This window comes from Phyllobates terribilis, unplaced genomic scaffold (assembly GCF_046119375.1).
Source record: "Phyllobates terribilis strain yellow unplaced genomic scaffold, ASM4611937v1 Scaffold_4__5_contigs__length_816908805, whole genome shotgun sequence".
Taxonomy (NCBI): Eukaryota; Metazoa; Chordata; class Amphibia; order Anura; family Dendrobatidae; genus Phyllobates; species Phyllobates terribilis.
In genome coordinates, this window is record NW_027362764.1 from 496,752,973 (window position 1) to 496,779,046 (window position 26,074).

The following is a 26,074-nucleotide window of genomic DNA, read 5'->3' on the forward strand; positions in this document are numbered from 1 at the left end:
TGTTTTGTGTAGTGATGTTATATGTAGTGATGTTGTGTTTTGTGTAGTGATGTTATATGTAGTGATGTTATGTTTTGTGTAGTGATGTTATATGTAGTGATGTTATGTTTTGTGTAGTGATGTTATATGTAGTGATGTTATGTTGTGTGTAGTGATGTTATATGTAGTGATGTTATGTTGTGTGTAGTGATGTTATATGTAGTGATGTTGTGTTTTGTGTAGTGATGTTATATGTAGTGATATGTTGTGTAGTGTTGTTGTGTTGTGTGTAGTGATGTTATATGTAGTGATGTTGTGTTATATGTAGTGATGTTGTATTGTGTGTAGTGATGTTATATGTAGTGATTTTGTGTTTTGTGTAGTGATGTTATATGTAGTGATGTGATGTTGTGTTTTGTGTAGTGATGTTATATGTAGTGATGTGATGTTGTGTTTTGTGTAGTGATGTTATATGTAGTGATGTGATGTTGTGTTTTGTGTAGTGACGTTATGTTGTGTGTAGTGATGTTATATGTAGTGATGTTATATGTAGTGATGTTATATTGTGTAGTGATGTTGTGTTTTGTGTAGTGATGTTATATGTAGTGATGTTATGTTATGTAGTGATGTTATATGTAGTGATGTTGTATTGTGTGTAGTGATGTTATATGTAGTGATGTTGTGTTTTGTGTAGTGATGTTGTGTTTTGTGTAGTGATGTTATATGTAGTGATGTTATGTTGTGTTTTGTGTAGTGATGTTATATGTAGTGATGTGATGTTGTGTTTTGTGTAGTGATGTTATATGTAGTGATGTTGTGTTTTGTGTAGTGATGTTATATGTAGTGATGTTGTGTTTTGTGTAGTGATGTTATATGTAGTGATGTGATGTTGTGTTTTGTGTAGTGATGTTATATGTAGTGATGTGATGTTGTGTTTTGTGTAGTGATGTTATATGTAGTGATGTTGTGTTTTGTGTAGTGATGTTATATGTAGTGATGTTATGTTGTGTAGTGATGTTATATGTAGTGATGTTGTGTTTTGTGTAGTGATGTTATATGTAGTAATGTTGTGTTTTGTGTAGTGATGTTATATGTAGTGATGTTGTGTTTTGTGTAGTGATGTTATATGTAGTGATGTTATGTTTTGTGTAGTGATGTTATATGTAGTGATGTTATGTTTTGTGTAGTGATGTTATATGTAGTGATGTTATGTTGTGTGTAGTGATGTTATATGTAGTGATGTTATGTTGTTTTGTGTAGTGATGTTATATGTAGTGATGTTATGTTGTGTGTAGTGATGTTATATGTAGTGATGTTATGTTGTGTGTAGTGATGTTATATGTAGTGATGGAATGTTGTATATAGTGATGTTATATGTAGTGATGTTGTGTTTTGTGTAGTGATGTTATATGTAGTGATGTTATGTTGTGTAGTGTTGTTGTGTTGTGTGTAGTGATGTTATATGTAGTGATGTTGTGTTATATGTAGTGATGTTGTATTGTGTGTAGTGATGTTATATGTAGTGATTTTGTGTTTTGTGTAGTGATGTTATATGTAGTGATGTTGTGTTTTGTGTAGTGATGTTATATGTAGTGATGTTGTGTTTTGTGTAGTGATGTTATATGTAGTGATGTGATGTTGTGTTTTGTGTAGTGATGTTATATGTAGTGATGTGATGTTGTGTTTTGTGTAGTGATGTTATATGTAGTGATGTTGTGTTTTGTGTAGTGATGTTATATGTAGTGATGTGATGTTGTGTTTTGTGTAGTGATGTTATATGTAGTGATGTTGTGTTTTGTGTAGTGATGTTATATGTAGTGATGTTGTGTTTTGTGTAGTGATGTTATATGTAGTGATGTTGTGTTTTGTGTAGTGATGTTATATGTAGTGATGTGATGTTGTGTTTTGTGTAGTGATGTTATATGTAGTGATGTTGTGTTTTGTGTAGTGATGTTATATGTAGTGATGTGATGTTGTGTTTTGTGTAGTGACGTTATGTTGTGTGTAGTGATGTTATATGTAGTGATGTTATATGTAGTGATGTTATATGTAGTGATGTGATGTTGTGTTTTGTGTAGTGATGTTATATGTAGTGATGTTGTGTTTTGTGTAGTGATGTTATATGTAGTGATGTTATGTTGTGTAGTGATGTTATATGTAGTGATGTTGTGTTTTGTGTAGTGATGTTATATGTAGTGATGTTGTGTTTTGTGTAGTGATGTTATATGTAGTGATGTTATGTTTTGTGTAGTGATGTTATATGTAGTGATGTTATGTTTTGTGTAGTGATGTTATATGTAGTGATGTTATGTTGTGTTTTGTGTAGTGATGTTATATGTAGTGATGTTGTGTTTTGTGTAGTGATGTTATATGTAGTGATGTTATGTTGTGTTTTGTGTAGTGATGTTATATGTAGTGATGTTATGTTGTGTGTAGTGATGTTATATGTAGTGATGTTATGTTGTTTTGTGTAGTGATGTTATATGTAGTGATGTTATGTTGTGTGTAGTGATGTTATAAGTAGTGATGTTATGTTGTGTGTAGTGATGTTATATGTAGTGATGTTGTGTTTTGTGTAGTGATGTTATATGTAGTGATATGTTGTGTAGTGTTGTTGTGTTGTGTGTAGTGATGTTATATGTAGTGATGTTGTGTTATATGTAGTGATGTTGTATTGTGTGTAGTGATGTTATATGTAGTGATTTTGTGTTTTGTGTAGTGATGTTATATGTAGTGATGTGATGTTGTGTTTTGTGTAGTGATGTTATATGTAGTGATGTGATGTTGTGTTTTGTGTAGTGATGTTATATGTAGTGATGTGATGTTGTGTTTTGTGTAGTGACGTTATGTTGTGTGTAGTGATGTTATATGTAGTGATGTTATATGTAGTGATGTTATATTGTGTAGTGATGTTGTGTTTTGTGTAGTGATGTTATATGTAGTGATGTTATGTTATGTAGTGATGTTATATGTAGTGATGTTGTATTGTGTGTAGTGATGTTATATGTAGTGATGTTGTGTTTTGTGTAGTGATGTTGTGTTTTGTGTAGTGATGTTATATGTAGTGATGTTATGTTGTGTTTTGTGTAGTGATGTTATATGTAGTGATGTGATGTTGTGTTTTGTGTAGTGATGTTATATGTAGTGATGTTGTGTTTTGTGTAGTGATGTTATATGTAGTGATGTTGTGTTTTGTGTAGTGATGTTATATGTAGTGATGTGATGTTGTGTTTTGTGTAGTGATGTTATATGTAGTGATGTGATGTTGTGTTTTGTGTAGTGATGTTATATGTAGTGATGTTGTGTTTTGTGTAGTGATGTTATATGTAGTGATGTTATGTTGTGTAGTGATGTTATATGTAGTGATGTTGTGTTTTGTGTAGTGATGTTATATGTAGTAATGTTGTGTTTTGTGTAGTGATGTTATATGTAGTGATGTTGTGTTTTGTGTAGTGATGTTATATGTAGTGATGTTATGTTTTGTGTAGTGATGTTATATGTAGTGATGTTATGTTTTGTGTAGTGATGTTATATGTAGTGATGTTATGTTGTGTGTAGTGATGTTATATGTAGTGATGTTATGTTGTTTTGTGTAGTGATGTTATATGTAGTGATGTTATGTTGTGTGTAGTGATGTTATATGTAGTGATGTTATGTTGTGTGTAGTGATGTTATATGTAGTGATGGAATGTTGTATATAGTGATGTTATATGTAGTGATGTTGTGTTTTGTGTAGTGATGTTATATGTAGTGATGTTATGTTGTGTAGTGTTGTTGTGTTGTGTGTAGTGATGTTATATGTAGTGATGTTGTGTTATATGTAGTGATGTTGTATTGTGTGTAGTGATGTTATATGTAGTGATTTTGTGTTTTGTGTAGTGATGTTATATGTAGTGATGTTGTGTTTTGTGTAGTGATGTTATATGTAGTGATGTTGTGTTTTGTGTAGTGATGTTATATGTAGTGATGTGATGTTGTGTTTTGTGTAGTGATGTTATATGTAGTGATGTGATGTTGTGTTTTGTGTAGTGATGTTATATGTAGTGATGTTGTGTTTTGTGTAGTGATGTTATATGTAGTGATGTGATGTTGTGTTTTGTGTAGTGATGTTATATGTAGTGATGTTGTGTTTTGTGTAGTGATGTTATATGTAGTGATGTTGTGTTTTGTGTAGTGATGTTATATGTAGTGATGTTGTGTTTTGTGTAGTGATGTTATATGTAGTGATGTTGTGTTTTGTGTAGTGATGTTATATTGTGTGTGTAGTGATGTTTAGTGTTGAGCCACCCCCGTAGTGTTCGAGTTCGGTTCGGTTCGTCGAACACCCGTGTGTTCGCCGAACTGTTCGTCGAACTGTTCGTCGAACACCTTCGAACACCGTTAAAACCAATGGCAGGCAAACAAAAACACATAGAAACACATAGAAAACACCTTCAAAGGTGTCCAAAAGCTGACAAACTGCTCAGAAGACATAACTAACACATGGAAAAGTGACAAGTACATATAGTCATGCGAAAATAAAAGAGGTGGAGGAGTAAAAGGAGGGGGAGACACAGATATAGGCATGTCATGCCCTTCTAAAATCCAAAAAGTGAGAAGCCGACACGGCCAGTCCGCTCCTGCCCGTGCCACCTCCGTGTCGCCGGGTTTGTGCCAGAGCCGCGGTGAACCCTGACGGCCAGCCCCCCTCTCCCAATACTGGTGCCTGTCCGCTGGTGGGTCGAGCGAGCCCCCCTGTGGTGGAGGCAGCTCTAAGCTTTTTAATTTAAATTGTCTCTCTAATTTGAATGAATACACTTTAAATCCATTTACAAGGATCTATTGGAGGGCAAGTCTCATGCCAGCAGCCGCGGTAATTCCAGCTCCAGTAGCGTCCACTAAAGCTGCTGCAGTTAAAAAGCTTTTATAAGGATCGAGCTCGGCTGTCCACCGCAAGGCATCCTACTGCCAGTCCCAGCCCCTATGCCTTGGGGTGCCTCCTGATGCTCTTCACTAAGTATCCCATGGTCCCGAAGCATTTCCTTTGAAAAAATTAAGTGTCTAAACTACAGGTGGTGCAGCTTGCTTAACAGCCGGGATAATCCGCTGACTAGCAGACACTGCTACTAGGCACAAAGTATTTCCTGGGCTAGATGCAGTTAAAAATTTGTAATTAGATACTCTCGTTGGATGCTGAGAAAGCATTCCATAGAGTCTCCTGGCACGCCATATATGATTCTCTTAAAAAGCTTGGGGTAGGGGTCTAGGGGACCCTTTTATAGCCAAAATCACGGCCCTGTATCGCAATACGTCACCTAGGCTGAAGATAAATGGAACTGTAGCACCCTGAGGGCTCGGTTGCTACAGACGTATTGCACCTCACCCAGAGGTGTGATATCTCACTCTCAGGTAAGGATGGAGTGTGGATCAGGACCCGACACCTGCATGCATTACACCACATTGCCGTGGGGCAGGGCGACCAATATGCCCCTGAGATGGGCACGACAGTCCCTGTCCCTGGCTGGAGTGGGGGGAGGGAACACTGAGGAAGGGGAACCCTGTAGTGCAGGAGCAGGGAGGAAGCAGTTCCTGGGTGCATTGAGAAGGGAGTATAAAAGGTGGGCACCATCTTAGTTCAGTGCAGAGAAGTCTGAGCAGAAGTGGCAGGGAGCAGGGGCTCTGCATGAGCTCTGCTCCGGAGGCGGGCCTAGTAACAGAGGCCCAGGCCTGGAAGAGGGAGAAGGAAGGAAGAGGAGCGGAGAAGGCTCCAGGAACGAGGAATGAAGGGATCCCAGGGGTGCGGACGGTCGAGTCGCCACCGCACGCCCGAATCCACCTGCGTGGAGGGGTCAGGCCAAAGGGGGAGACCGGTCCCCGAACTAGTGGAGGCAGGAAACGACCCTCAGCTAGAAACCGGAGGCTCTGACATTTTATGTGGCGCAGCCCCTCGCTACACCCGCTAGGAAGGCACCACATAGGGTCAGGGAAACTGGCGCCAAGTTTACCAAGAGGAGGCCCGAGGCAGCCGGACAGAAGTGTTGGTAAGAAAGGCCAGACAAAGGACACACAAAGGGGGTCCTGTGAAGTGCTCCAAAGTTATCTGGGAGTTGTCTGAGCCCCTCACCTGGTGAGCACAGTACGACGTGGGCAGCCGTTACCTGCAGACGTGGTCTGGATAATAAGAACTGTGAGTAAAGGCCCTGAACTGCATCACTGACTCCGTGTCGTTACTGCTGCTGCCCTGCACCATCACCCCCATCCTCCGCATACACTGCCCTGAGGCTATACTCCTCCCGTGGGGAGTTATGCTACGCTCTGCTGCACCCACAACACCAGCCTCAGCGGTCTGCCCTGTAGCGGCGGTTCACTCTGACCGCAATCCACGGGTGGCGTAGTCGGACATTTAAACATCAAAACCACATAAATAGTTCCGCCACTGGTTTGACCGCCCTGAGCCACGGAACCGGGTCGCCGCCACGAAGACTACAACCACCAGCATCCACCAAAAAGGGTCCGGCTCCGGGTGTCCCAAGGCCCAGGGGGTGCGTCAGAACATTTTCATCACCTTTCACAATCACCAATGGGACAAGGCAGTGATGTCCTCTGTCCCCTCTCTTATACATCCTAGTGACGGAGCACCTGCTCTCATCAATTCGCCATAACCCCAATATTAGGTGGATTGAGGTGGGAGGCACCGAGTACAAGTGCTCTCTATTTGCTGATGATGTCCTAGTATATATCACTCAATCACATATATCCATCCATGCTGTTATGGCTGAAATAGATCACTTTGTTACATGGTAAAATTTTAAAATCAATGCAGCGAAGTCTGAGGCCCTCGATGTCTCCCTCCCCAAATCCATATAGGATTCCATCCAGTCCAACTTTCCCTTTGCCTGGCCCTCACAGGGTATCAAATACTTAGGAATTCCTATTCATAGAGACCTCTCCCATCTATGTTATCTTAATTTTGGGCCCTTTATTGAACAACTCCATACAGACCACGGTTGGCAAGTTAGAACTGTAAGATTCACTACGTGAACCACTGGTGTTTTGTGGAAAAGCACATGTACACTGCGTTCCAAATTATTATGCAAAAAGTGTTTAGGAGTGATAAGGGAAGAATTTGTTTGTTTGTCAGTTAAACTCATTGATGGTGATGTGTGTCAGGGCTCTTTATATCACTGTAAGCAATTGCAGACACCTGTGCTAATTAGTTTGGCAGGTGTGTCCAATGAAAGGCAAGACTACTTAAGAAGGCTCTCTCACATTATTAAGCAGCCTACATTTTCTGCCAAAATGGGAAAGAAAAAGGATGTGTCGGCTGCTGAGAAGCAACAAATTGTGGAGTGTTTAGGTCAAGGCATGACTACAATCAACATTGTGCGATGATCAGGATGAAGTGTCTTGGCAATCAAGAAGTATGTAGCTGATTCACAGTACACACGTGTGCGTGCTGATAAGGGCAAATTGAGGACTCTTTCCTACAGGCAATTACGTCAGGTTGAAAGAGCAGCGGCAAAAAAGCCTTGTCATAGCAGCAGACAAGTTTTTGAAGCTGCTTGTGCCTCCAACGTCCCCCGAACAACAAGATGCAGGGTCCTTCAGAGGTTTGCAGCTGTGCATGCGCCATCCTGTCGACCTCCTCTATCCACTTCACACAAGCAGAAACGGCTCCAGTGGGCCAAACATTACATGAAGACTGATTTCAAAACTGTTTTGTTCACGGATGAGTGCCGTGCAGCGCTCGATGGTCCAGATGGATGGAGTGGAGGATGGCTGGTTGATGGACACCCCACGCAAACACGGCTACAGCGCCAACAAGGAGGAGGTGGAGTAATGTTTTGGGCTGGAATCATGGGGAGAGAGATTGTCGGCCCCTTTAGGATCCCTGAAGGCGCTAAAGATGAACTCCATAATGTATGTGGATTTTCTCAAACAGCACTTCCTGCCATGGTTCAAGAAGAAGAACCGTGTATTTCACAGCAAGATCATTTTTCTGCATGATAATGCACCATCTCATGCTGCACATAAAACATCTGCATCTCTGGCTGATATGGGCATAAAAGGGGACAAACTTATGGTGTGACCCCCATGCTCCCCTGACCTCTACCCCATTCAGAACCTTTGGAGCATCATTAAAAGGAGTGTCTATGATGGCGGGAGGCAGTTCACATCTAAGCAACAGCTCTGGGAGGGTATTCTGTCCTCATGCAAAACAATTGAAGCAGAAACCATCCAAAACCTGACAAATTCAATGGACGAGAGAGTTCAGAAGCTCCTTTCGAACAAGGGGTCCTATGTGAAAATGTAACATCACCTAGAATAAAGTTTTGAGTTGAAAACTGTTTGATTTCAGTTTCTAACAACCTGCTAATGCTTATAATTTCAAAAATGACCATTTTTTTGGTCTTTATTAAAATGAAAAGGTTGATCGAAAAGTTTGGGGGATCTAAGAGTGTGGCAACCCAGTAGTCATGATTACTTCGAATTCTGACAATATGAGGGTCATGTTGCAGGTAGTGCAGCAAGAAGGCACTTATGTGCCTTGCGCATCTCGGAGCCCCAAAATTATTTTCCGGGCTAGATGCAGCTAAAAATTATTTTTAATTTTAAATCTGGTGAAGCTTTAGTATAGATGGCCTAATAGGATCAGTGCTGCACACTGCTACAAAGCCCAAATTATTTTCCAGTCAAGATACAGATAAACATGATTAGTAATTTGAAAGCTTAAAACGGTTGGTAGGGTGATTTTAACCAATCATCAAGCTTTTACTCTCCCCAGGATGACACAGGGGTAGAAAAGTCGTTTCGGATCCATGATTTGTTCATCTTTATGAACATGAGTCTGTCTACATTATCAGTGGAGAGCCGCGTGCGCTTATCTGTCAGCACACCACCAGCAGCGCTGAACACACGTTCAGACAGAACGCTGGCTGCGGGGCATGACAAGATCTCCAAGGCCTAAGTGGCTAGCTCCGGCCATTTATCCAGATTGGAAGCCCAAAAAGAGCAAGGGTCCAGTGACACAGTCGTGGCTTCAATGTTTACTTGGAGATACTCCTGTACCATCGTCTCTAGGCGTTGACTATGTGTCAGACTTCTTGTCTCCTGTGGCCTTGCAAAGGATGGGCTAAAAAAGTGGTGAAATGATTCCGCAAAATTGATGTTACCAGCAGATACTGTGGTTCTGTTACGGTTTGAGTGCTGAACACTTGACGGTCCCACGGTTGGCAAGTTGGAACTGTGAGATTCACTACGTGCACCACTGGTATTTTGTGGAAAAGCACATGTAAGATTCTGCAACAGTCTCTGCTGATACTCCTGCATGCGTGCATCCCTTTCTATGGCAGGAATAATTTCTGCAAATTTACTTTTGTACCGGGGATCTAACAGTGTGGCAACCCAGTAGTCAGGATTATTTCTAATTCTCACAATTCGAGGGTCATGTTGCAGGTAGTGCAGCAAGAAGGCACTCATGTGTGTTGCGCATCCAGGAGCACCAAGTCCCTGTTGTGTTGGTGGCGAGGTAACAATCATGCTTCCTTCCTCTGTCCTCTCCCCCCAACCTCGCACAACAGAAATGTGATCAAGGTCTCCCTCATCTGATGAGTCTTCCATCAGTTCGTCCTCCACTTCTTCCTGGGCTCCTGCACCTTCCTCACTAGTTTGGCTGCTACCATGCGCCCTGGTAAAACCATCTCCCCCACCCTCACATGCCTGCCGCCTTGGTGCTGCCGACCGTCTGGACCTTGCAGATGTTAGCCCTTCCGCATACAACTCCTCCTCCTCTACTTCCTCCACCTCCTCTTGTGCCACCACCTGACTCCGAATTCTGTTTAACATGTGCTCCAGCATGTAAATCACCGGAATAGTCATGCTGATAATGGCATCGTCAGCACTAAACATCTTCGTCGCCATTTCAAAACTGTGCAGAAGGGTGCATAGGTCCCTGATCTGAGACCACTCCTCCAGCGTGATTTGCCCCACCTCTGAATCTCGTTGGCCCAGGCTATACGTCAGAACGTATTGCACCAGGGCTTGTCGGTGCTGCCACAGTCGCTGCAACATGTGCAGAGTTGAATTCCACCGGGTAGGCACATCGCATTTTAGCCGGTGAAGTGGCAGGCCCAACGACTTCTGTAGAGATGTAAGTCGCTGAGCTGCGGGATGCGAACGGCGGAAGTGAGCACACAGCGACCGTGCCCTCTGCAGAAGGCCATCTAGTCTGAGATAGTGGGCTAAAAATTGCTGGACAACCAGGTTCAACACGTGAGCCATACAAGGCACGTGTGTGACATTGCCCCGGCGAAGGGCCGCACCCAGGTTTGCAGCATTGTCGCACACGGCCTTCCCTGGTTTCAGGTCCAGTGGAGACAACCATTCATGAAATTGGTTCTCCAGAGCTGACCACAACTCCTCAGCTGTGTGACTCACATTTCCCAGACATTTCAATGTAAAAACCGCCTGATGACGTTGAGCCCTACTGCCAGCATAGTAAGGAGGTGTGCAGGATCCCTTCTGCGCAGTTAGAAAGCTTGTGGCATGACCAGACAGGCTTTGGGTGCAGGTGGAAGACCGAGAGGAGGTTGAGGAGGCAGAAGCAGTGGAGGAACTTTGACATAAAGAGGATTGACGCACAACTCGTGGGGACGGCAAGACTTGGACAGCAGCCCCTTGTCCTGCTGTCACCATAGTTACCCAGTGCCCAGTCAGCGACATGTAACGCCCCTGTCCATGCCTACTCGTCCAAGTGTCTGTGGTGAAATGCACCCTGTCACACACAGAGTTTCTCAAAGAAGCGGTGATGTTATGTGCGACATGCTGGTGGAGCGCAGGCACACCTTTCTTTGAGAAGTAGTGCCGACTGGGCATCTGGTACTGGGGCACTGCGACGGACATAAGGTCTCGAAAATCCTCTGTGTCCACCAGGCGGAAAGGCAGCATTTCTGTAGCCAAGAGCTTGCAGATGGTGAAATTCAACCTCTTAGCTTTCTCATGGCTAGGAGGAAATGGTCTTTTACTTGTCCACATCTGAGGGACCGAGGGCTGGCTATTGTGCTTAGACGGGGTTGATAAGGGTGTCCCCGGCAAACTGCCGGTCTGTGAGGAAGATGCAGGCGGACATGTTAGGTTGCCTTGATCCAAAGGTGGTGCTATCGATGTCGGACAGCGCTCAACACCAGCTGGTGTTACCACCTCCAAAGAAAATGATGACCTGCCAATCACGCTGGCTGTTGTGGGTAAAGAGGTGGCAGGTCTGCGCCCCAAAACAGGTGTGACTGCTGTCCCCCCAGTCACAGAGGATGAAGAGGCCGCGGATGCACAAAATATGGCAGACGGTGGTTGGCCCGGCCGGCTAGACCGCATTGTAGCACACTGAGCTTCCCACTGCAACTTATGCTTCATGTCCATGTGCCGGTTCATGCATGAAGTACTCAAACTATGTATTTTTTGGCCTCTACTTAGCTTTTGCTGACAAATGTTACAGATAACACGAGTTGGGTCATCTTTATCGATCTGAAAAAATGCCCAGGCTATGCAAGGCTTAGCACCCATGCGACCTGAAGAGCCACCACGACTTGTGGTGAGAGGCAGAGTTGTGTTTGAGGATGCAGTTGTTGACGTGCTTCCAGTACTACGTCTCTGTCCAGGAAGGCGCAACCTGACCTCGTCGTCACTAGCATCTTCCTCCACCTCCTCTGCTGACCTCATCTCTTGGCTGACTGTGGGTTGACAGTAAGTGGGATCTCCGACCTCATCATCATCACCCTGTGCGTTATCACACCCGTCGTCCTCAGAGCCAACCTGTTCCTGCCCTGACAAAAAACTAAAGTTGTCGCTCCAATCAGGTATTTGAGTCTTATCATCGTCTTCCTCATTGTCTCCACCAACAGGAGTTACAGTTTGGGAATGAGGGTCTACATTATGGTCAGAACCTTCTGCGTCTGGTCCTGGATCCGACTCATAAAGATTCTGGGCATCAGTGCAGATCATTTCCTCGTCTGGATTCACAGAAGCGCTGGAGTCGACCTCTGATTCCCAGGCTATAGTATGAGTAAACAGCTCTGCAGACTCAACCATCTGTTCTACCTCATACTCAGACGGGCAGCTGGAGATTTGGGAGCTGTGAGGAAGCAAGTGCGATTTGGGTGACACCTTTGAGGACTGGAGTATTTGTGATGTTGAAGTTGATGTGGAGGAGAGCCCACTTAAAGGAGCACTTGATATCCGTTGAAGCACCTGCTGTTTTTGTGCCTCATCTGGAATTTGTAGCGATTGGCGTGGCCGTAAGAAAGGGATCTTATCACATTGTCCGCTAAAAGAAGTAGACATTTTAGTTTGGCTGGAAGATGGTCTTTCTTCTGCAGATGTTACTGTTGCTTTAACACCTACCCCACGGACACAACCTTTTTTCCCCTTCCCAACACGCCTATTCCCCTTTCCACCAGCAGCAGGCCTTTTTCCACTCATTTTGGTGGTTAACTAATTCACAACTCTGGAGTTGTTTGCACAAAAAAACAATGGATGGTAACCGAGCAGAGCTGAGTGGCCAAACTGTGGTATTAGGCCAAAACTATTGGCTGGGTTAGATGCAGAAAAAAATTATTTTGAATTTGCAACCTGATGGAGGTCAGTATAGATGGATTAATAGAACAAGACCCACACACAGCTAGAAGCCCAATATTTTTTCAGAGGTAGATGCAGGAAAAAAATATATTCAGTTTGCAACCTGATGGAGGTCAGTATAGATGGACTAATACAACAAGTCCCACACACAGCTAGAAGCCCAAATATTTTTTCAGAGGTACTGTAGATGCAGATAAAAATTAGTTTTAATTTGCAACCTGATGGAGGTCAGTATAGATGGACTAATAGAGAAAGTCCGACACACTACTAGAAGGCCAAATATTTTTTCAGAGGTAGATGCAGAAAAAAATATATTCAGTTTGCAACCTGATGGAGGTCAGTATAGATGGACTAATAGAGAAAGTCCGACACACTACTAGAAGGCCAAATATTTTTTCAGAGCTAGATGCAGAAAAAAATTATATTCAGTTTGCAACCTGATGGAGGTCAGTATAGATGGATTAATAGAACAAGACCCACACACAGCTAGAAGCCCAATATTTTTTCAGAGGTAGATGCAGAAAAAAATATATTCAGTTTGCAACCTGATGGAGGTCAGTATAGATGGACTAATACAACAAGTCCCACACACAGCTAGAAGCCCAATATTTTTTCAGAGGTAGATGCAGAAAAAAATATATTCAGTTTGCAACCTGATGGAGGTCAGTATAGATGGACTAATACAACAAGTCCCACACACAGCTAGAAGACCAAATATTTTTTCAGAGGTAGATGCAGATAAAAATTAGTTTTAATTTGCAACCTGATGGAGGTCAGTATAGATGGACTAATAGAGAAAGTCCAACACACTACTAGAAGGCCAAATATTTTTTCAGAGCTAGATGCAGAAAAAAATTATATTCAGTTTGCAACCTGATGGAGGTCAGTATAGATGGATTAATAGAACAAGACCCACACACAGCTAGAAGCCCAATATTTTTTCAGAGGTAGATGCAGAAAAAAATATATTCAGTTTGCAACCTGATGGAGGTCAGTATAGATGGACTAATACAACAAGTCCCACACACAGCTAGAAGCCCAATATTTTTTCAGAGGTAGATGCAGAAAAAAATATATTCAGTTTGCAACCTGATGGAGGTCAGTATAGATGGACTAATACAACAAGTCCCACACACAGCTATAAGCCCAAATATTTTTTCAGAGGTACTGTAGATGCAGATAAAAATTAGTTTTAATTTGCAACCTGATGGAGGTCAGTATAGATGGACTAATAGAGAAAGTCCGACACACTACTAGAAGGCCAAATATTTTTTCAGAGCTAGATGCAGAAAAAAATTATATTCAGTTTGCAACCTGATGGAGGTCAGTATAGATGGATTAATAGAACAAGACCCACACACAGCTAGAAGCCCAATATTTTTTCAGAGGTAGATGCAGAAAAAAATATATTCAGTTTGCAACCTGATGGAGGTCAGTATAGATGGACTAATACAACAAGTCCCACACACAGCTAGAAGCCCAATATTTTTTCAGAGGTAGATGCAGATAAAAATTATTTTTAATTTGCAACCTGATGGAGGTCAGTATAGATGGACTAATAGAGAAAGTCCCACACACTGCTAGAAGGCCAAATATTTTTTCAGAGCTAGATGCAGATAAAAATTATTTTTAATTTGCAACCTGATGGAGGTCAGTATAGATGGACTAATAGAGAAAGTCCCACACACTGCTAGAAGGCCAAATATTTTTTCAGAGCTAGATGCAGATAAAAATTATTTTTAATTTGCAACCTGATGGATAGAGATGAGCGTTGTTCTACTCGAACTGTTCGCCAATCTCAAATTCGAGCTGTTTTGGGCGGTGTTCGAGCCGTTCGGCGAACACGAACAATTTGAGAAAAATTCGGCTGTTCGAGGTTATGTTCGATAACTGTTCGTGCACCAAAATCATAACTGGATTTTTTCTCAGTAATGATGAAAATTAATGTTAATACGCAGTTTGAGTGTACAGCGGGGTGGGGGGAGGGGCAGGGGATGGATCTCTGCAGGAACAATGAAAATCTCCATTTTTTTTTCTCTTTCCCGCATTTGCAGTGGGGAGGTGCAATCTGTCAGCCTATCAGCAGCGCACACACGGAGCGAAGTGCTTTTTTTCACACAAGCAAGGGCATGTGTCATTGGCAGTGTATGTCACATGTCCTTGCCCTATAAGACCAAGCCATTTTCACCGTCGCCACCATTTTCTCACTGCTGCAGCTGCGTGTTAGACGGCACCGCTGTTGCTGTGTGCGCTATACCTTGTTAATTTCAAGCCAATTTTCGCACAAATATACAGATAGCTTGTGAGTAGGGAATAGTTGTGATTGCAGTCCTTTTAAGGACTAGGTTACAGCATTTCCTACGACTTTTATCAGGGAGGTCTGTGCTCTTAAATAGATAGGTTGTGGGAGTAAAGACTAATTGTAATTGGAGTCCTTTTCAGGACTAGGTTACATCAGTTCCTATCAGTTTTTGCCAGGCAGGTCTGTGCCAGTGCTGTGCAAGTTTTTTTCACAGCATTTGGCTGAATCTAGCAAAGCTAATCCTTTTTGGCCTATTGCAGAGTGTGTTAGTCAGTGGAGTAGCCTATCTGTGTTGCAAGATATACCACCTGTGTATAGAATACCAATTTTTTTACTGCACCTAGTGAAGTAAAATCTTTTGGGCATAGCATCATTCTATTAGTCCATCTATACTGACCTCCATCAGGTTGCAAATTAAAACTAATTTTTATCTGCATCTACAGTACCTCTGAAAAAATATTTGGGCTTCTACCTGTGTGTGGGACTTGTTGTATTAGTCCATCTATACTGACCTCCATCAGGTTGCAAACTGAATATATTTTTTTCCTGCATCTACCTCTGAAAAAATATTGGGCTTCTAGCTGTGTGTGGGTCTTGTTCTATTAATCCATCTATACTGACCTCCATCAGGTTGCAAACTGAATATAATTTTTTTCTGCATCTAGCTCTGAAAAAATATTTGGCCTTCTAGTAGTGTGTCGGACTTTCTCTATTAGTCCATCTATACTGACCTCCATCAGGTTGCAAACTGAATATAATTTTTTTCTGCATCTAGCTCTGAAAAAATATTTGGCCTTCTAGTAGTGTGTGGGACTTTCTCTATTAGTCCATCTATACTGACCTCCATCAGGTTGGAAATTAAAACTAATTTTTATCTGCATCTACAGTACCTCTGAAAAAATATTTGGGCTTCTAGCTGTGTGTGGGACTTGTTGTATTAGTCCATCTATACTGACCTCCATCAGGTTGCAAACTGAATATATTTTTTTCTGCATCTACCTCTGAAAAAATATTGGGCTTCTAGCTGTGTGTGGGACTTGTTGTATTAGTCCATCTATACTGACCTCCATCAGGTTGCAAACTGAATATATTTTTTTCTGTATCTACCTCTGAAAAAATATTGGGCTTCTAGCTGTGTGTGGGTCTTGTTCTATTAATCCATCTATACTGACCTCCATCAGGTTGCAAACTGAATATAATTTTTTTCTGCATCTAGCTCTGAAAAAATATTTGGCCTTCTAGTAGTGTGTCGGACTTTCTCTATTAGTCCATCTATACTGACCTCCATCAGGTTGCAAATTAAAACTAATTTTTATCTGCATCTACAGTGCCTCTGAAAAAATATTTGGGCTTCTAGCTGTGTGTGGGACTTGTTGTATTAGTCCATCTATACTGACCTCCATCAAGTTGCAAACTGAATATATTTTTTTCTGCATCTACCTCTGAAAAAATATTGGGCTTCTAGCTGTGTGTGGGACTTGTTGTATTAGTCCATCTATACTGACCTCCATCAGGTTGCAAACTGAATATATTTTTTTCTGCATCTACCTCTGAAAAAATATTGGGCTTCTAGCTGTGTGTGGGTCTTGTTCTATTAATCCATCTATACTGACCTCCATCAGGTTGCAAACTGAATATAATTTTTTTCTGCATCTAGCTCTGAAAAAATATTTGGCCTTCTAGTAGTGTGTCGGACTTTCTCTATTAGTCCATCTATACTGACCTCCATCAGGTTGCAAACTGAATATATTTTTTTCTGCATCTACCTCTGAAAAAATATTTGGCCTTCTAGTAGTGTGTTGGACTTTCTCTATTAGTCCATCTATACTGACCTCCATCAGGTTGCAAATTAAAACTAATTTTTATCTGCATCTACAGTACCTCTGAAAAAATATTTGGGCTTCTAGCTGTGTGTGGGACTTGTTGTATTAGTCCATCTATACTGACCTCCATCAGGTTGCAAACTGAATATATTTTTTTCCTGCATCTACCTCTGAAAAAATATTGGGCTTCTAGCTGTGTGTGGGTCTTGTTCTATTAATCCATCTATACTGACCTCCATCAGGTTGCAAATTCAAAATAATTTTTTTCTGCATCTAACCCAGCCAATAGTTTTGGCCTAATACCACAGTTTGGCCACTCAGCTCTGCTCGGTTACCATCCATTGTTTTTTTGTGCAAACAACTCCAGAGTTGTGAATTAGTTAACCACCAAAATGAGTGGAAAAAGGCCTGCTGCTGGTGGAAAGGGGAATAGGCGTGTTGGGAAGGGGAAAAAAGGTTGTGTCCGTGGGGTAGGTGTTAAAGCAACAGTAACATCTGCAGAAGAAAGACCATCTTCCAGCCAAACTAAAATGTCTACTTCTTTTAGCGGACAATGTGATAAGATCCCTTTCTTACGGCCACGCCAATCGCTACAAATTCCAGATGAGGCACAAAAACAGCAGGTGCTTCAACGGATATCAAGTGCTCCTTTAAGTGGGCTCTCCTCCACATCAACTTCAACATCACAAATACTCCAGTCCTCAAAGGTGTCACCCAAATCGCACTTGCTTCCTCACAGCTCCCAAATCTCCAGCTGCCCGTCTGAGTATGAGGTAGAACAGATGGTTGAGTCTGCAGAGCTGTTTACTCATACTATAGCCTGGGAATCAGAGGTCGACTCCAGCGCTTCTGTGAATCCAGACGAGGAAATGATCTGCACTGATGCCCAGAATCTTTATGAGTCGGATCCAGGACCAGACGCAGAAGGTTCTGACCATAATGTAGACCCTCATTCCCAAACTGTAACTCCTGTTGGTGGAGACAATGAGGAAGACGATGATAAGACTCAAATACCTGATTGGAGCGACAACTTTAGTTTTTTGTCAGGGCAGGAACAGGTTGGCTCTGAGGACGACGGGTGTGATAACGCACAGGGTGATGATGATGAGGTCGGAGATCCCACTTACTGTCAACCCACAGTCAGCCAAGAGATGAGGTCAGCAGAGGAGGTGGAGGAAGATGCTAGTGACGACGAGGTCAGGTTGCGCCTTCCTGGACAGAGACGTAGTACTGGAAGCACGTCAACAACTGCATCCTCAAACACAACTCTGCCTCTCACCACAAGTCGTGGTGGCTCTTCAGGTCGCATGGGTGCTAAGCCTTGCATAGCCTGGGCATTTTTTCAGATCGATAAAGATGACCCAACTCGTGTTATCTGTAACATTTGTCAGCAAAAGCTAAGTAGAGGCCAAAAAATACATAGTTTGAGTACTTCATGCATGAACCGGCACATGGACATGAAGCATAAGTTGCAGTGGGAAGCTCAGTGTGCTACAATGCGGCCTAGCCGGCCGGGCCAACCACCGTCTGCCATATCTTGTGCATCCGCGGCCTCTTCATCCTCTGTGACTGGGGGGACAGCAGTCACACCTGTTTTGGGGCGCAGACCTGCCACCTCTTTACCCGCAACAGCCAGCGTGATTGGCAGGTCATCATTTTCTTTGGAGGTGGTAACACCAGCTGGTGTTGAGCGCTGTCCGACATCGATAGCACCACCTTTGGATCAAGGCAACCTAACATGTCCGCCTGCATCTTCCTCACAGACCGGCAGTTTGCCGGGGACACCCTTATCAACCCCGTCTAAGCACAATAGCCAGCCCTCGGTCCCTCAGATGTGGACAAGTAAAAGACCATTTCCTCCTAGCCATGAGAAAGCTAAGAGGTTGAATTTCACCATCTGCAAGCTCTTGGCTACAGAAATGCTGCCTTTCCGCCTGGTGGACACAGAGGATTTTCGAGACCTTATGTCCGTCGCAGTGCCCCAGTACCAGATGCCCAGTCGGCACTACTTCTCAAAGAAAGGTGTGCCTGCGCTCCACCAGCATGTCGCACATAACATCACCGCTTCTTTTAGAAACTCTGTGTGTGACAGGGTGCATTTCACCACAGACACTTGGACGAGTAGGCATGGACAGGGGCGTTACATGTCGCTGACTGGGCACTGGGTAACTATGGTGACAGCAGGACAAGGGGCTGCTGTCCAAGTCTTGCCGTCCCCACGAGTTGTGCGTCAATCCTCTTTATGTCAAAGTTCCTCCACTGCTTCTGCCTCCTCAACCTCCTCTCGGTCTTCCACCTGCACCCAAAGCCTGTCTGGTCATGCCACAAGCTTTCTAACTGCGCAGAAGGGATCCTGCACACCTCCTTACTATGCTGGCAGTAGGGCTCAACGTCATCAGGCGGTTTTTACATTGAAATGTCTGGGAAATGTGAGTCACACAGCTGAGGAGTTGTGGTCAGCTCTGGAGAACCAATTTCATGAATGGTTGTCTCCACTGGACCTGAAACCAGGGAAGGCCGTGTGCGACAATGCTGCAAACCTGGGTGCGGCCCTTCGCCGGGGCAATGTCACACACGTGCCTTGTATGGCTCACGTGTTGAACCTGGTTGTCCAGCAATTTTTAGCCCACTATCTCAGACTAGATGGCCTTCTGCAGAGGGCACGGTCGCTGTGTGCTCACTTCCGCCGTTCGCATCCCGCAGCTCAGCGACTTACATCTCTACAGAAGTCGTTGGGCCTGCCACTTCACCGGCTAAAATGCGATGTGCCTACCCGGTGGAATTCAACTCTGCACATGTTGCAGCGACTGTGGCAGCACCGACAAGCCCTGGTGCAATACGTTCTGACGTATAGCCTGGGCCAACGAGATTCAGAGGTGGGGCAAATCACGCTGGAGGAGTGGTCTCAGATCAGGGACCTATGCACCCTTCTGCACAGTTTTGAAATGGCGACGAAGATGTTTAGTGCTGACGATGCCATTATCAGCATGACTATTCCGGTGATTTACATGCTGGAGCACATGTTAAACAGAATTCGGAGTCAGGTGGTGGCACAAGAGGAGGTGGAGGAAGTAGAGGAGGAGGAGTTGTATGCGGAAGGGCTAACATCTGCAAGGTCCAGACGGTCGGCAGCACCAAGGCGGCAGGCATGTGAGGGTGGGGGAGATGGTTTTACCAGGGCGCATGGTAGCAGCCAAACTAGTGAGGAAGGTGCAGGAGCCCAGGAAGAAGTGGAGGACGAACTGATGGAAGACTCATCAGATGAGGGAGACCTTGATCACATTTCTGTTGTGCGAGGTTGGGGGGAGAGGACAGAGGAAGGAAGCATGATTGTTACCTCGCCACCAACACAACAGGGACTTGGTGCTCCTGGATGCGCAACACACATGAGTGCCTTCTTGCTGCACTACCTGCAACATGACCCTCGAATTGTGAGAATTAGAAATAATCCTGACTACTGGGTTGCCACACTGTTAGATCCCCGGTACAAAAGTAAATTTGCAGAAATTATTCCTGCCATAGAAAGGGATGCACGCATGCAGGAGTATCAGCAGAGACTGTTGCAGAATCTTACATGTGCTTTTCCACAAAATACCAGTGGTGCACGTAGTGAATCTCACAGTTCCAACTTGCCAACCGTGGGACCGTCAAGTGTTCAGCACTCAAACCGTAACAGAACCACAGTATCTGCTGGTAACATCAATTTTGCGGAATCATTTCACCACTTTTTTAGCCCATCCTTTGCAAGGCCACAGGAGACAAGAAGTCTGACACATAGTCAACGCCTAGAGACGATGGTACAGGAGTATCTCCAAGTAAACATTGAAGCCACGACTGTGTCACTGGACCCTTGCTCTTTTTGGGCTTCCAATCTGGATAAATGGCCGGAGCTAGCCACTTAGGCCTTGGAGATCTTGTCATGCCCCGCAGCCAGCGTTCTGTCTGAACGTGTGTTCAGCGCTGCTGGTGGTGTGCTGACAGATAAGCGCACGCGGCTCTCCACTGATAATGTAGACAGACTCATGTTCATAAAGATGAACAAATCATGGATCCGAAACGACTTTTCTACCCCTGTGTCATCCTGGGGAGAGTAAAAGCTTGATGATTGGTTAAAATCACCCTACCAACCGTTTTAAGCTTTCAAATTACTAATCATGTTTATCTGTATCTTGACTGGAAAATAATTTGGGCTTTGTAGCAGTGTGCAGCACTGATCCTATTAGGCCATCTATACTAAAGCTTCACCAGATTTAAAATTAAAAATAATTTTTAGCTGCATCTAGCCCGGAAAATACTTTTGGGGCACCGAGATGCGCAAGGCACATAAGTGCCTTCTTGCTGCACTACCTGCAGCATGACCCTCATATTGTCAGAATTCGAAGTAATCATGACTACTGGGTTGCCACACTCTTAGATCCCCCAAACTTTTCGATCAACCTTTTCATTTTAATAAAGACCAAAAAAATGGTCATTTTTGAAATTATAAGCATTAGCAGGTTGTTAGAAACTGAAATCAAACAGTTTTCAACTCAAAACTTTATTCTAGGTGATGTTACATTTTCACATAGGACCCCTTGTTCGAAAGGAGCTTCTGAACTCTCTCGTCCATTGAATTTGTCAGGTTTTGGATGGTTTCTGCTTCAATTGTTTTGCATGAGGACAGAATACCCTCCCAGAGCTGTTGCTTAGATGTGAACTGCCTCCCGCCATCATAGACACTCCTTTTAATGATGCTCCAAAGGTTCTGAATGGGGTAGAGGTCAGGGGAGCATGGGGGTCACACCATAAGTTTGTCCCCTTTTATGCCCATATCAGCCAGAGATGCAGATGTTTTATGTGCAGCATGAGATGGTGCATTATCATGCAGAAAAATGATCTTGCTGTGAAATACACGGTTCTTCTTCTTGAACCATGGCAGGAAGTGCTGTTTGAGAAAATCCACATACATTATGGAGTTCATCTTTAGCGCCTTCAGGGATCCTAAAGGGGCCGACAATCTCTCTCCCCATGATTCCAGCCCAAAACATTACTCCACCTCCTCCTTGTTGGCGCTGTAGCCGTGTTTGCGTGGGGTGTCCATCAACCAGCCATCCTCCACTCCATCCATCTGGACCATCGAGCGCTGCACGGCACTCATCCGTGAACAAAACAGTTTTGAAATCAGTCTTCATGTAATGTTTGGCCCACTGGAGCCGTTTCTGCTTGTGTGAAGTGGATAGAGGAGGTCGACAGGATGGCGCATGCACAGCTGCAAACCTCTGAAGGACCCTGCATCTTGTTGTTCGGGGGACGTTGGAGGCACAAGCAGCTTCAAAAACTTGTCTGCTGCTATGACAAGGCTTTTTTGCCGCTGCTCTTTCAACCTGACGTAATTGCCTGTAGGAAAGAGTCCTCAATTTGCCCTTATCAGCACGCACACGTGTGTACTGTGAATCAGCTACATACTTCTTGATTGCCAAGACACTTCATCCTGATCATCGCACAATGTTGATTGTAGTCATGCCTTGACCTAAACACTCCACAATTTGTTGCTTCTCAGCAGCCGACACATCCTTTTTCTTTCCCATTTTGGCAGAAAATGTAGGCTGCTTAATAATGTGAGAGAGCCTTCTTAAGTAGTCTTGCCTTTCATTGGACACACCTGCCAAACTAATTAGCACAGGTGTCTGCAATTGCTTACAGTGATATAAAGAGCCCTGACACACATCACCATCAATGAGTTTAACTGACAAACAAACAAATTCTTCCCTTATCACTCCTAAACACTTTTTGCATAATAATTTGGAACGCAGTGTACATGTGCTTTTCCACAAAACACCAGTGGTTCACGTAGTGAATCTTACAGTTCTAACTTGCCAACCGTGGTCTGTATGGAGTTGTTCAATAAAGGGCCCAAAATTAAGATAACATAGATGGGAGAGGTCTCTATGAATAGGAATTCCTAAGTATTTGATACCCTGTGAGGGCCAGGCAAAGGGAAAGTTGGACTGGATGGAATCCTATATGGATTTGGGGAGGGAGACATCGAGGGCCTCAGACTTCGCTGCATTGATTTTAAAATTTTACCATGTAACAAAGTGATCTATTTCAGCCATAACAGCATGGATGGATATATGTGATTGAGTGATATATACTAGGACATCATCAGCAAATAGAGAGCACTTGTACTCGGTGCCTCCCACCTCAATCCACCTAATATTGGGGTTATGGCGAATTGATGAGAGCAGGTGCTCCGTCACTAGGATGTATAAGAGAGGGGACAGAGGACATCACTGCCTTGTCCCATTGGTGATTGTGAAAGGTGATGAAAATGTTCTGACGCACCCCCTGGGCCTTGGGACACCCGGAGCCGGACCCTTTTTGGTGGATGCTGGTGGTTGTAGTCTTCGTGGCGGCGACCCGGTTCCGTGGCTCAGGGCGGTCAAACCAGTGGCGGAACTATTTATGTGGTTTTGATGTTTAAATGTCCGACTACGCCACCCGTGGATTGCGGTCAGAGTGAACCGCCGCTACAGGGCAGACCGCTGAGGCTGGTGTTGTGGGTGCAGCAGAGCGTAGCATAACTCCCCACGGGAGGAGTATAGCCTCAGGGCAGTGTATGCGGAGGATGGGGGTGATGGTGCAGGGCAGCAGCAGTAACGACACGGAGTCAGTGATGCAGTTCAGGGCCTTTACTCACAGTTCTTATTATCCAGACCACGTCTGCAGGTAACGGCTGCCCACGTCGTACTGTGCTCACCAGGTGAGGGGCTCAGACAACTCCCAGATAACTTTGGAGCACTTCACAGGACCCCCTTTGTGTGTCCTTTGTCTGGCCTTTCTTACCAACACTTCTGTCCGGCTGCCTCGGGCCTCCTCTTGGTAAACTTGGCGCCAGTTTCCCTGACCCTATGTGGTGCCTTCCTAGCGGGTGTAGCGAGGGGCTGCGCCACATAAAATGTCAGAGCCTCCGGTTTCTAGCTGAGGGTCGTTTCCTGCCTCCACTAGTTCGGGGACCGGTCTCCCCCTTTGGCCTGACCCCTCCACGCAGGTGGATTCGGGCGTGCGGTGGCGACTCGACCGTCCGCACCCCTGGGATCCCTTCATTCCTCGTTCCTGGAGCCTTCTCCGCTCCTCTTCCTTCCTTCTCCCTCTTCCAGGCCTGGGCCTCTGTTACTAGGCCCGCCTCCGGAGCAGAGCTCATGCAGAGCCCCTGCTCCCTGCCACTTCTGCTCAGACTTCTCTGCACTGAACTAAGATGGTGCCCACCTTTTATACTCCCTTCTCAATGCACCCAGGAACTGCTTCCTCCCTGCTCCTGCACTACAGGGTTCCCCTTCCTCAGTGTTCCCTCCCCCCACTCCAGCCAGGGACAGGGACTGTCGTGCCCATCTCAGGGGCATATTGGTCGCCCTGCCCCACGGCAATGTGGTGTAATGCATGCAGGTGTCGGGTCCTGATCCACACTCCATCCTTACCTGAGAGTGAGATATCACACCTCTGGGTGAGGTGCAATACGTCTGTAGCAACCGAGCCCTCAGGGTGCTACAGTTCCATTTATCTTCAGCCTAGGTGACGTATTGCGATACAGGGCCGTGATTTTGGCTATAAAAGGGTCCCCTAGACCCCTACCCCAAGCTTTTTAAGAGAATCATATATGGCGTGCCAGGAGACTCTATGGAATGCTTTCTCAGCATCCAACGAGAGTATCTAATTACAAATTTTTAACTGCATCTAGCCCAGGAAATACTTTGTGCCTAGTAGCAGTGTCTGCTAGTCAGCGGATTATCCCGGCTGTTAAGCAAGCTGCACCACCTGTAGTTTAGACACTTAATTTTTTCAAAGGAAATGCTTCGGGACCATGGGATACTTAGTGAAGAGCATCAGGAGGCACCCCAAGGCATAGGGGCTGGGACTGGCAGTAGGATGCCTTGCGGTGGACAGCCGAGCTCGATCCTTATAAAAGCTTTTTAACTGCAGCAGCTTTAGTGGACGCTACTGGAGCTGGAATTACCGCGGCTGCTGGCATGAGACTTGCCCTCCAATAGATCCTTGTAAATGGATTTAAAGTGTATTCATTCAAATTAGAGAGACAATTTAAATTAAAAAGCTTAGAGCTGCCTCCACCACAGGGGGGCTCGCTCGACCCACCAGCGGACAGGCACCAGTATTGGGAGAGGGGGGCTGGCCGTCAGGGTTCACCGCGGCTCTGGCACAAACCCGGCGACACGGAGGTGGCACGGGCAGGAGCGGACTGGCCGTGTCGGCTTCTCACTTTTTGGATTTTAGAAGGGCATGACATGCCTATATCTGTGTCTCCCCCTCCTTTTACTCCTCCATCTCTTTTCTTTTCGCATGACTATATGTACTTGTCACTTTTCCATGTGTTAGTTATGTCTTCTGAGCAGTTTGTCAGCTTTTGGACACCTTTGAAGGTGTTTTCTATGTGTTTCTATGTGTTTTTGTTTGCCTGCCATTGGTTTTAACGGTGTTCGAAGGTGTTCGACGAACAGTTCGACGAACAGTTCGGCGAACACACGGGTGTTCGACGAACCGAACCGAACTCGAACACTACGGGGGTGGCTCAACACTAGTAGTGACGTTATGTTGTGTGTAGTGATGTTATATGTAGTGATGTTGTGTTTTGTGTAGTGATGTTATATGTAGTGATGTTGTGTTTTGTGTAGTGATGTTATATGTAGTGATGTTGTGTTTTGTGTAGTGATGTTATATGTAGTGATGTGATGTTGTATTGTGTGTAGTGATGTTATATGTAGTGATGTTGTGTTTTGTGTAGTGATGTTATGTTGTGTGTAGTGATGATAAGTTATGTGCAGTGAAGTGACATTGTTTGTGTCTCTTGTACATAAAATCACTAGTGGGAGCTGAGTAGTAATGTGTGATGATTCCTCCAGAGATACTCTTTCCGGAGAGGAGGTATGGCACTAATGCGTGGCATGCGGAGCCATCTATAGAAGGACAGCGCTCTGTGCTGACAATGACACTGCTGTCATGGGGCCTCTGCATACATTTGTATCATTAAGCATCTCTCCAGGCGTTTCTCTCGCAATAATACATGACATTGATCACATTACCAGTTGTAATGGGTTTCATAGTTTGTGCTCTCATATGCTGGTAGAATTAATAAGAAGCATAATGATTACCCATCTGCGAGAGGTCAGACAGTATGATGTGAGGAGTCATTTAATGGTGATGTGCAGTTTGCCCGATCTGACCTGTATGAGGCGTTCATCAATACTGCAGTGGATGCTCTTGTCAATGTTAGTTGTGTACATAAATGATAACCAACCCCCATGAGGACACTGCACGTCCTAATACTCATGACTGAGATATTGCTGCTCAGATGAGTCTGTTGTGTTTA

General features: G+C 44.4%; 1 protein-coding gene across 7 annotated transcripts in view; it reads left to right on the plus strand.

Annotated features, from left to right (window-relative positions):
* PHACTR1 (phosphatase and actin regulator 1) overlaps positions 1–26,074 on the plus strand; it is a 550,848-nt gene that overhangs the window by 492,068 nt on the left and 32,706 nt on the right. The window lies entirely within an intron of this gene.